Here is a 12,480-nt window from a genome sequence, read left to right on the forward strand (position 1 = left end):
AACTGACCATTCAAGGTACTAATCCATGAATAGGAATTTTTGCCACAGGTAACCAAATAAGAAACATTTTCAGGATTCCTAGAGAGCCGAAAATTGCCGAGAACTCTACTAGGAGATGAAGATTTCTTTGGCCCACATTTGACTGGACTCATGCTTGATCACTTGATCACTTGACATCTTGTTGCTCATTGATTTGCTCGAGCAGGCGCCAGTAACGCCTCCATTTGTCCCTGTCACGTGCTAGTGTAGCCCAATGGCATCTGCTTGCTCCAGGAACACAAAAGAGCCTCAAACTGTTCGTTCAGCATCTTGACGAAGAAGTCTGACAATCTTGTAGGTGGGCAGCCACGTGTTCTTTTGACATCCCATGGAAATCCAGTCAGTAATGGTTCTAGTCCAGCGGTCGTCTTCAAATCGCATTACTTGTCCAGCCCATCTGATTTTTGAACTGCAGCTGAATCTCACGAAGACAATGTTCATGAAAAATGAACTAGTTCCTGATGTTCCATTTGCTCTCAACAGAATGAACGTCTCTGAATGTAGCAGTTATATGTACCTAGGTCAGAACTCAATGTGACGAATGAGCTGGCACTTGAGCTGCGCAGGAGGAAGAGAGCAGTGTGGAAAGCCTTCAAGAGCATCGAATAAATAGCTAAGAGGACAAAGAACCTCCAGCTCTGGGAACATCTCTTAGACTCCACTGTTCTTCCTGCACTAACATATGCCTCAGAGACCTGGGCCCTACGAAAACAGAATGAGAACGCTATTCGGGTCTCCCAAAGAGGAATCTAAAGAGCTATGCTTGGAGTATCATGCTTCACTCAAGTGAGAGAAGGAATCTGGAGTTTCGACTTTCGTCAGTGTTCAAGAGTCAGGGACGCTGTCTCTTTTGCCAGGGTGTCAAAAAATCAGATGGACTCATGCTTACAGGAACCAAAATATTTGCCTCTTGCCAACCCCTAGTTCCCAAATATTTTTTTAAAAAAAGATTTGTGTTTGGATACACACTTTGGCAAATATATTTAATACGTAAACAAAATGACTGTTTTTTTTTTACCCCAATAGCAGTGTTTAAATTTTATTTTTTTTCTCCTTAAATTTTTATTAGTGAAACACCATGAGGTACAGTTGTAGATTACAAATTTTTGTGCTTGGGTTTAAGTTATACAATGATCGAGTACCCATCCCTCCACCAGTGCCCATCCTCCATCCCACCAAACCCAGTATCCCTCCCACCCCCCCATCCCCCCATCCCACCCTGCCTCTCTGGCAGGGCACTCCCTTTTGTTCTCTCTCTCCTTTTGGGTGCTGTGGTTTGCAAAAGAGGAATTGGGTGGCAATCATGTTCGGTCTATATTCTACTTTCAGTATGCATCTCCCATCCTGGGCGGTTCTTCCCAACACCCTTTATTTGGTGCTCCCTTCTCTATCTGAGCTGCTTTTACCCCTAGAGTGTGTGGCTGGCCTCCAAGCCATGGAGTAAACCTCCTGGTATTTATGACAGCTATTCTTGGGGGTTAGTCTCCTATTTTGTTACTTTATGTTCCCCAGAAGAATGCAATCTTTCTATGAAAATGACTGGTTTTAAAATGATTGTTTGACATTTCAATGATGGATTTTTAGGAACAAACTTTTGTCAAGCTCCAACTACAATACTCTTATTTAACATGCAGAAATTTCTAGTAAATTATATCTGCATTTATAATTCCAGTTTTTCATTCCCTTTGAGGAATAGAGAAGATGATGTGGGAATTAGTAGTTATTAAAACTATGGCTAAAGGATTTAATTCAGAATTAATAAACAAGATTGCTAAGTAATTATTATCAGTTGCATTTTTCAGGTATATGAAACTCAGGCAGAGAGACCAGGGTTATTACATGTAGTAATTTGCAGGATTTATTTATAATTGCAACTTTGTTTTCATATACTTTAACATTAATATATCTTATACATATAAGAGGTATAAAATAATGTGTAAGTATAAAATAATTTGAAAATAAAATTGTGATTTTTCACTTATTTTTATCTAAAAATCTGCCTAGCTCAGTGCTGACACATACTCCAACAGGAGTATATGGAGAAATGGACAAAGCACAAAACTTTGGCACTAGTATTCAGAACCACACTTCCACGCTCTGGTGTTGGATTTACCACTAACCAAAGACATAATCTCTGGTAAGTCAGTTTCCTCATGAGAATGTAGTATCTTTTAGGGTGGTTGTGATAATTAATGGAGTTGATGCTAGTAAATCATTTAAAACAACATCAGGGGTGGTGGTGATTGGGAGATAATATAGCTGGTAAGGTGCTTAATTTGTATGCAGCCATCCTTGATTTGATCACACAGTCTCCAGAGCCCCAACAGGAATTATCACTGAGCACAGAGCTGAAAGTAAGCCCTGAGCACAGTTAGATGTGGCTCCCAAGAAAAAAGAAAAAAAACATATAGTTTTTCAGTAGATATTAATTTTTATTATGATTAATCACAGATTTCATCACATTATAGCTGAGAATATGGGTGAGGGTAGATGTTCTTATCTATAAAATACAGAAAACTAATTTGTCTTGCATGGCTATTTCACTCACAAATATATGCTTCTACTATAATCTTTGTGTCATCTATGCATTTTACAGGAATTCATTTGCTTAGTTTACAGGTTATTAGCTTTTGCTTAATAACAGCATAATGAGGTAGGTTCCATTCTGATCCCCAGTTTACAGATGAAGAAATAGAGGGACCAAGAAATTAAGTCATATTGTCAAGGGAATGCAACTGGCTATCAACTGGGCTAAAATTCTGACCTAAAGACTTCATTTCCAGATCAAGTTTTTTTTTTCTTTTTCTTTTTTCTTTCTTTTTTTCTTTTCTTTTTTTCTCTTTTTTTGTAGGAGTACTGCTATTTATTCAGCCACTGATTAGCTGATTGAATTGTGCATGAACTCCACCTTACTTTTTTTTCTTTTTCCATTTTTTATAATTTTATTTATTGAACCACCGTGAGAGCAGTTACAAAGCTTTTGGGTCTAAGTCTCAGTCATACAATGAAACACCCGTACCTTCACCAGTGCCCATTCTCCACCACCAAAAATCCCAGTATACCCCCATCCCACACCCTCCCCCTGCCTGTGGGGCAGATGATTTCTACCTTACTCTCTCTCTACTTTGATCACATTCACTATTTCGACACCAGACCCACCATTATTTAAGATTTTACCCCAACACTCAGATCTGCTGAAAAGGCAACAATAGACAATTTGTGTTCTATTGCTGGTTATGAATAACATATGATGTAGTGTGGCTGCAGTAGGGCCATGTGGTTTTGAAATTCTGAAATTTTAACACTTAAATCTGGAGGGATTTCTGCCAAAAGCCGCTGGGTTTCGAGATTTGTTTCTGAGTCTCTGGGATCAAGGCCGTTGAGCAGCTTGATGAGGAGCCAGAGAGGCTGTTTGTGGGTGATGACTTGATGACTTGGGGTCTTGTTAGGGTGGGGAGGACAGGCCCGGCTCCACCTCCTCCCCCTCCCATCCCGTGAGACCCAACAAGTTTCGTCACTGCGGGCCCAAGCCTGAGTGTCCAATGGCCTCTGGAGGATGACAGCCACCAAGTCTCCAAGAGGGAGCAGGCAGAGTGACAGCACCCATTCCCCCCTGGGGTGGCCCGGCAACAGTAACCTACTGCGGGGTCCGGACACATTTCTGACAAAAGCCGCTGGGTTTCGAGATTTGTTTCTGAGTCTCTGGGATCAAGGCCGTTGAGCAGCTTGATGAGGAGCCAGAGAGGCCGTTTGTGGGCGATGACTTGGGGTCTCGTTAGGGTGGGGAGGACAGGCCCGGCTCCACCTCCCCCCCCCATCCCGTGAGACCCAACAAGTTTCGTCACTGCGGGCCCAAGCCTGACCATCCAATGGCCTCTGGAGGATGACAGCCTCCAAGTCGCCAAGAGGGAGCAGGCGGAGGAACAACACCCTTTCCTCCCTGGGGTGGCCCGGCGACAGTAACGTACTGTGAAGTCCGGATGCACTTCTGCCAAACGCCGCTGGGTTTTGAGATTTGTTTCTGAGTCTCTGGGATCATGGCTATTAAGCAGCTTGATCAGGAGCCAGAAAGGCCATTTGTGGGCAACGACTTGGGGTCTCGTTGGGGTGGGGAGGACAAGCCCGGCTCCACCCTCATCCCGTGAGGCCCTGTGTGTCTCGTCACTGGGGGCCCAAATGTGACTATCCAGTGGCCTCAGACGGATGGCGGCCACTGGGCCACCAGGGGGAATAGGCCAAGGCACGAAACCAATTCCCACCTGGGTTGGCCCAGCACCGGCAGCCTACCGCAGAGACTAGACGCATCTCTACCTAAAGCCACTGGGTTCCGAGATTCGCCTCTGAGTCTCTGGGATCATGTCCACCAAGCAGTTCAATCAGGAACCAAAGAGGCCTTGCCTCCAATTATATAGCTGAGCCGGAGGTGGTTTGTGGGTGTGTTTCCCACATACCTAAGTTTTGGCCATTTACTTTCTTGGTAAACTTTGCCCCAAGTTTTTGGGATCCGGCCAAAGGCACAGCAGCAATTTGGGGGTATCTGGAAGTCTGAAGGCGCCATGAGGCTGCTGATGCACTCACCTCACAGGTACAGATTGACCTGCTGGCAGCACCATTCCCCCGTCCAGATCAAGTTTTAAATGACTACTACCCCATGCTTCAGATTCAGTGAAATAATGTTTGTAAAGTCACTCTCTAGTTCTTTACACATAGCAGAAACTTAGGAGATGTCTACTCCCCTACCATCCTCTCAATAAATATCTTTGCTAATTCCCATGAATTAAAAAATGTTTTGAGGGAGCTGGAGCGATAGCACAGCGGGTAGGGCACTTGCCTTGCACGCAGCCAACCCGGGTCCGATTCCCAGCATCCCATATGGTCCTCTGAGCACGGCCAGGAGTAATTTCTGAGTAACCCCTGTGCATTGCCAGGTGTGACCCAAAAAGCAAAAAAAAAAAAGTTTTGATTTAAAAACAATGATTTGATTTGATTAGCGGGTCTCCAGGTTGTCCTAAAATTCCCACTTTTGTGTAATAGTAGCACCAGTTGTTTTTTAGGGAAAGCAGAAATATGTACACATACCTCTCTCTGATTAGATTCTTTGTGGAACATCATTTATATTGACATGTGGAAGATTCAGGAAGCAAGACTCAACATGCACTCATGCATGTGCAGTGATATCATATAGAACAGATGTCCATGATGACAACGTGGAGCAGAACAGCTGGAGGACAGAACTGGTGTTTCTAATGATGGAGAACAAGTCATGGAACTATGGCAGCCAAATGGATCGTGTCTGACAGCAGTGCACACAACGCTGCTGTTCAGATTTCCTTAGATAAATTTTAGGTGGCTCAGTTCTGGGTTGGGCTACACTGTCCTGTGAAAACTATCTAGATTATTTGGTACCTTATATAGGTTTGTAATGTCCTTGACTGCTCAATATTAAATGTTAGTATATCTGCAAGACATAGCTACACTAAAAGCCCAAACCAAAATTTGCCACTTGAGGGGTAGGTGGGGAGGCGTTATCTATCATGCCTGTTGAGAACTGCTCCCTTCATGGCCCTTGGTTTTCCCAGAACCATGAGTAAAGGGACATCTTATATTTCCTTGCTGCTCAAAATCAGGGTGCAATGCAGAGCCCCTTGCACTAGCACCTCCTGGGAACTTATTATGAATGCAGTCTCAACCCTCCATTGAAGCCTATGAATCAGAATCTGCATGTTAACAAGATCCTAGCAATTAGCATGGGCATTCAGGATTGAGAGGTATTGTAATTAACACTACCTGATTAAAAAATGGACTTTGGAATAAGGGGGCCTAAGGCTGAAATGGAAATTCTGCCTCTACAATAACTATATGACCATGAAATGGTCATATAGATATGGAATATGGGAAGAGGACAAAGTTAATCTGTACATGATCTATATATGATAAACATCTCTGTTTCTTGGTCTGTAAAAAGTATTTCAATATTTTACTCATGATGTAGATTCAGATTCTTGCCATCTGAGAACACACAGAAAAAGTCCATTTGGCTTTTTGGTGTCATTAGGAAGTTATTACCATGGAAATTTGTGGTAAAATGAAGAGAGGTTGATATTCTTCCCTCTAGGTTCTCCTTTGCTTATGATTTGATTGTGGTGATAATTAAACTCCTATTAAGTTTAAGCAATCACTTGCTTCAGTGATCAGGAAGAACAGGTTGTTGTTGCTTTTTGTTTTTTGTTGGTTTTTTTTTTTTTTTGCTTTTTTTTCTCTTCCTTTACTGATGAAATACCTATCAGCTTCCTTATAGGATGACTCAGAAACTCAGAACGCAAGAAGTTACCTCAGGAACTTATCTCTGATGAAAAGACTGCAAATGACTTATGAGGGACACACACAAAATGCATCATGCTCTCTCTGGAGGGGATGAGGTTACTCAGGAATCTTTGAAGGGGACAGGCAGCGCCTCATGAACAGGGCTGCTTGGTGGTCTTGGATGCTTTCCAAAAAACTAGATATTTTGGAGGAAAAATCATAATGGCCCAGCAGGCTGTGGACCTCAGGACTTGAGATTAATTGCCACTGGGCATTACTCAACCTGTAACACTTAAATGCATTTCATTTCATTGCCTATCAGTGTCAGAGCTTGTTATCAATGCTCAACAAAACCATCTGCAGCCTGGAATTTCCTTGTGCAGGGGAAGGATGGGTGGATCAGTGAGGTGTGGAGGGAGCGAGTGCATGGAACTAACACGTTGAAAGTGAATAAATGGGAGGAAACTCTGCTCTTCCTAGCAGGTTTTGAATCAAGTGCCAGGTTTCTGAAGAATGCATTATTCTCCTGCATTGTTCTGAGAAGAGCTGAAACAGAAATCTGAGCTGCAACAAATAGGTAGGTGGGTGGGGTGTAGGATGACCCAGGGATGTAGCAAGTTAAGTACTGAGAATGGTTTCGAAACCCCTCTCTCTCTCTTCCTCTCTTCTTTCTCTCTCTCTCTCCATATATATAGATATATATGTATATATATACACACACACATATATATGATGTGAGCTAAGTAGCTTTTTTTCTGGTTTCCAAGTTTGATATTTTGACTGAAAGTTGAGGTACCGGCCATGTAAAGGGCTCTGACCAGGTGGGATGCTGACTGAGAACATAAGGAACATGATATAACGGCAAGTGGAAAAGGAGCGCCGTAAGTACAAACATGGTCATGGGGCCAGTTGCAGCAAGGAAATTCTTCAGTAACTGCATAATATAATCTTCACATTGGTTGGTATATGTCAATGACATATAGGTGTAATCAGCTCTTTATCTTTTTCTGGCTCATTTATCCTCTATTTAATAGGCCATGGCTAACTCTATAACTTGCCATGTAAGAATAGGATACCAAAAGATTACCTCAGAACTAGAGATGAATGAATATACCCTGAGATAAAGTGACACACGGGAGATTATTTTTTAGAGGGCATGTCAATACATCCTCGGTCATGTAAGGGCTGTTGTATCATGCTGGCAATAATATGATGATGTCATTATCCTTCTGGGAGAGTCCTAATCAGGGAGAAGACTGTGCTCACAAGGGATTGTGCTCATTTTTTGTTCAGTACAGCATTGTTATCACTCTTCTCTAAGACCTACTTGGCAATACTGAGGAGACAGGAGCTACATTTATTACAATCATTTCTCCTGTATAGTCTTGGCACAACACATCTCATAGAGATTCTTCAGCAAGATATGGAAAACAGAAAAAGGGCAAAGTTAATCTCCAGAAACCATTGCCCTCAGGTGTGTAGGCAGCTGCAGTTTCCCAGTGATCTGAGACTCCCCCTTCATTGGCAGTTCTCCCTCTTGACACCTCCCACTCCCGGCCAGGTGCACCTAGAGTCAGTGGCAGCTTCCCAGATCCCAGAACTCCAGCAGTTACCTGCCAGTGGTCCTACTAAACGTTCCCTGCTCTACCATTTGTAGGATTCTAATTTTTATGCAAATTATTTAGCCCACTATGTACGAACTCTTCATATTTTAATGCCAGTGGTGGAATAGCAGAGAAATGGTTTTGTTTTGCTTTCCCCAGTGACCTTCTGTTACAGGCCGAAAGTGCTGGCACCCGGGGCCGACGGCAGCCATTTGTTTCTTGCACTATCTAACAACACCGGCTTCTGGTTGTTGACTTGAACTTTTCAGCACTCTGCTCAGCAGGATTTGTTGCAGTGAATTGGGTCCAAATGCCAGTGAGAGGCCAGGTCAGCATTCTGGACTGTCTCACCACAGCTGTTGTGTGGATCTGGTGACAAGGGGCGGGTCAAGCTGGAGTTCTCGGCTGCTTTGGAGTGGATGACCTTGGCTGCAAGTGCAGAGGGAGGCAGCTGAGTCCGTCAGCCTGAATGCTGTGGGCCTTCTGGAGTAGGACCTTGCATCTGTGCTGGACGCTCAGCCTGGAGCTCAGGCTGACCTACACTGTTGTCAGACATGGACACGCTCTCTGCTGACCAGCCCAGTGTGTGTGCCACAAGCCTGTTACCTGGAGCGGGGCTTGGTGGAGGTACTTTAGAGCCAGGAGGGACTCTAGAGGTTGGAGTTGCCATTCAATTCTGCCTCCCCCCCCGCCCACACACACATTATTTCTATGACTCGGGCAAGTTTGCACACCTTTTTGGCCCTTATTTTCTCTGGCTGATCAATGGAATGATTAATCACATCTGCCTCACTGAGATATTAATCCATACACAGTATTTTGAGCACTTTGGGTCAGAGTCAGTGTCACATGAGAATAAGTTTTTATGACACCAAGGAAAGGCCAATTGGTGAAATAGTAGAGACTTGGGGTAGAGAGGGGTATGATTCGAAGGACAGCAACCCACCTCCAGGGCTCACAGCTGACTCCTCCGTAGGATGGGGAGGAAGCCAAGAGGTTTTCACTAAGAAAGACTCTGGGAGTCCGTGGGGCCCTGTGTGGGTGCCCTAACAGAATAGAGTGTGGACAGTCTTCCCTGTGGCAGAGAACATGACCCAGCAGGGCAAAGGAGTCAGCAGAAAGGTGACAGTCCCTGGCAGGCGACATAAGCTCAGGAGCTGACCTGGTTTGCTGTGAGCTGCAGGCAAGACAACCTCAAAATGACCTAAAATAGTTGAGAGGTAGAAACAATAATGTCAGAGGTCTGGTTTGAATCATACCTTGGTCATTAAACTAAATTACAAAGATTTGAAGAGCAGGGCCTGTCTCCATTATGGAGTGTTTCAAAGAATTGGGTATAGGCTAAGTTAACTCAATATTCCGAAGTAAGACTAATCCTCACTAAAGCTGATGTAAGGATCACATTTGACAATGCCTTCCTTTTTTTTTATAGTAACTTTTCAGTGCCCTGCTCAAAATAGAAATGGTACATATGTTGACTGATTAATCAGTTGAAGCTGATTCATTCTATTTTAGGGCAATATAGTCCAGTCTATGTTTGGAAAATCTAGATCCCTTAAGATAAGAGATTCTGCTTCTTAAAGAGCTCCCTCTTCCCGCAATTTGTTCAGTGCTTTTCAACTGTCAATGCTTTCAACAGAAAAAGAAAAAAACAGAAAAATATAGCTAGTGTTCACATAAGAGTGCCTTGAAATTTTAAGAGTGAAAGATAAGTTGCTAAAAATTGAAACAGATTATGATCTAATTTGTAAAAGATATAATACAGAAAAAAATATTGATTTGAACCCAAGAATACACAGAACATGTGATTGTCCTCCCACTGCTCACCAATTTGCTCGAGTGGGTCCAGTAACGTTTCCATTGTGAGACTTGTTGTTACTGTGTTTGGCATATCGAATACACCATACACCAGGCTTTGCTGTGTGGGCGAGATACTCTTGGTAGCTTGCTGGGCTCTCCGAGCGGAGGAATCGAACCCGGGTTGGCTGGGCCGGCAGTACACAAGGCAAACACCCTACCACTGTGCTATCGCTCCAACCCAAGAATACAAAACATGTAAATACTACACAGGATTAGACCTTGTTTTAAATGTACACTTGAAGTGCTTTCTCGTGAATCTTATTCAGGCAGCCTTTTGGAATAATGGAGTCTTATTCTTATTCAGGGCAATTCTTCAAAAAGTGAATAATCAGGAGGAAAGGCTGCTTTTTAATCCTTGAGTCCTCGTCTTCCATCTTTACTCTTCCCATCAGATCCTCTGGGCAGTAAATAAGTTAGTTTCTAAGCATTTTAAGTTTGACCTTCAGTTTCATCAATCATCAAATATATGACCTCTTGTTTGCAGATTTAGCTTCTCTCTTTTTTGGTGGGGGGATGGTCGGGAGGACCACACTCAATGGTGCTCAGGGTGTACTCCCATATCTGTGCTCAAGGATCACTCCTGGTAGGGCTTGTGGTAACATATGCGGTGCTGGGGATCAAACAAGGGTCAGCTGCATGCAAGGCAAATGCCCTACCTCTTGTACTATCACTCTGGGCTCACATTTTTTTCTATATAATATTTAAAAAATACATAGGCTTTATTATTGCCATTTTCTTAGAATCAGAAAAATATTTGTTAGCTTCTGAGTTTGAAATTGTAGAATTTGGGATGATTGAAATTGCTTGCTATTTAACTGTTAGGGAATAATGGGTATGCCAACTTTAATTCTATGGAGACTGAAGCAAACATCAAATGTGCCACTAATGATTGTCTGCTTTAATATGACTTTATTATGTTTCACTATATATTTATTGAATCAAAGTGTTTATTTTTACATGTATTCTATAAGGCATTTATATAGATATGAACAGAATTGCTACTTGAATAGTTTATTCATTTTTAAACATTCTTCAATTCTGTTTCAAGATCAGGCCTTCTTCCTGCTTGGCAGAAAGTATTATTTATTAATGTGGAATAAATTTTCTTCAAGAACAAACCAGGGTGATTAATACGTGCATTATTAAGCATATCAACTGAATCCTTAGAATAACAAAACATCAAAATGTGAACCACTGTCAGGTGCAAGCTTTTAAAACTTTAATTGATATAATTGATATGCAATATGTTTTACAACAAATGTAGACACAATGGCATCAAATATCAAAGAGGTTGAGCATCTTTGCATTTTTTTAATGATGTTGACTAACTCACCCTAAGAAAACAATGTAGCATTGATCTCTTGGTTAGCACTATTGTCAATATCAACTAGCACTTTAAAATCAAAGTTGAAATGGTACATTCATTTGCCAAAAAGAGGTTGAAGGCAAAGAAGGTGAATCAACGTGCAAATTAGCATCTGGACCAGTTGCAAAATTCATTTCCCAGATGCGATGGGTTGAACCATGCACCCTTGCATGCAAGATGAAGGGCAAACATGACATCAAACCAAAGTCAATTCTACGAAGAACCCAGTAGACTTCAGGATGGCAACGGCTGGAGGTTTACTACTACAGTTAGTGCTCACGGATCATACTGTGTTACCCTAACCTCCTGGATCCTAACTCAATAGTCTGTGTCTCAGATGATCCTAACTTTTAGATGGAAACCATCCTTCTTGGTCCTTGGAATGGTTCATTGTGTGGTTAGTCAGCTGCACCAAGGGATAGCCCAGGACAGTTGTCTGATGTGGCTGTGACACAGTTGTTATTTTTCAGATTTAAGTAAAAACAACACACCAATATAATAACAAACAAGAAACGGAGATCTCTTATATATATCTAATTAATACTTAAAATGCTTATAAATACTTTTCTCCAGAAACTGAAAACACTGTAGACATGATTTCACTAGTCCTCACAATACATTTGTGAGGTAGCATTGGGTGAGGTCTGTATGAAAGAGTCACCCCTGTTAATGAAACAATGACACAGATCTCCAGGGAGGCTAAGAGATATCACTGGAAACATAGGAAAAGAAAACAAAGCTGAACCCCACTCTTTCAGCATTTGAGAAATCAAGGAGACTGATTGCCTCCTTCTAGCTCTGGCATTTTCTCTTATACTTTATGTTAAGTCCTGTTCATAGATGTTACATGATTGTTTATGTCCACTAGAGCAGTGTTTCCCAACGTTTATCTGACCATGAACCCTTTCTGACTCTGTTTCTCTTCCGTGGCAGCCCTGTCCTATGGGTGGTTTCCCTAGTTTTGTGCCATCCAATGATCACCCTTTATGTAATTTCCATTCATGGTATCCTTGGACTATCCTGAGGGGCTCCAATAGGACCATATGGCCTCTAATTGAAAAAAATGCTCCACTAGCACCTAATCAGACTCTCTCCCTGAGGTAAAGGATGTCCGTTACGGGCATGTAGTTCTGATGCATGCACTTACATGTGCACATGTGCATGTGGGTGTGAGGGGGTATTAAGTAACTTTTGTCACGTTAAGTTGCTCAAATCCTTTGAACATTACACAAATTGGGGGAAAATGTACTTGGCAAAATAAGGTTCAACCCACAGGTGTTTTACACTAATAAAGAGAACATGTTAGAT

This window comes from Sorex fumeus, unplaced genomic scaffold, assembly GCF_029834395.1.
Source record: "Sorex fumeus unplaced genomic scaffold, SorFum_2.1 ptg000013l, whole genome shotgun sequence".
NCBI classification, from domain to species: domain Eukaryota; kingdom Metazoa; phylum Chordata; class Mammalia; order Eulipotyphla; family Soricidae; genus Sorex; species Sorex fumeus.